The sequence below is a fragment of the Bufo bufo genome, chromosome 6 (assembly GCF_905171765.1).
Source record: "Bufo bufo chromosome 6, aBufBuf1.1, whole genome shotgun sequence".
Taxonomy (NCBI): Eukaryota; Metazoa; Chordata; class Amphibia; order Anura; family Bufonidae; genus Bufo; species Bufo bufo.
Window position 1 is genome coordinate 352,044,142 of NC_053394.1, and position 714 is coordinate 352,044,855.

A 714-nucleotide genomic window follows, 5' to 3' on the forward strand; every position below is an offset into this window, starting at 1 on the left:
TGTCTCCAATTGAGCTCATAATCTAAGTTCCCTATCAGTATGTTTTTGGAGTGTGGGAGGAAACAGACATAGGGAGAAAATACAAACGCCATGCAGATTTGGACCTAGGACCCCAGCACTGCAAGACACCAGTGCTAATCATTGAACCACCATGTTGCCTATGTAACAATAAGCATGGTTGACCACTAGTGTTGATCGCAAATATTCTAATTGCAAATCTTGTGCGAATATCGGCACTTCGAGAATTTGTGAAGATATAGAATATAGTGCTATATATTCGTAACCGTGAATATTCTAGATTTTTTTTTTCCATCAGTAACCTTTCTTCTTGCTTGTGGGCCAATGAGAAAGCTGCAATGTCTTTTTCAGAGCTTAGCAACATCCCTTGCAACCAATAGTAAAGTTGCCTACCCCTTACTATATAAGAACCTCCCCAGCAGCCCTTTTCTGCAGATTTTTTGCAGTTCTGAGAGAGAGAGCAATGACATTGCTGTGTTCTGTGCTTTCATCTGGATCCTATTCCTTATCCAATTACATTAGATAGTTAGCTCATATATATAATACAGATAGTGGGAGATAGTGTAGGTTAGATAGGGATATAGTGTAGCTGATAGGTTCCAGTGCAGGGTGTTAGGTAGTGTGATAGGAATTACTGTTTCTCTGCTGTCCATACATACATGATACAGACACAGTGCTATGATGTCACAACAATAC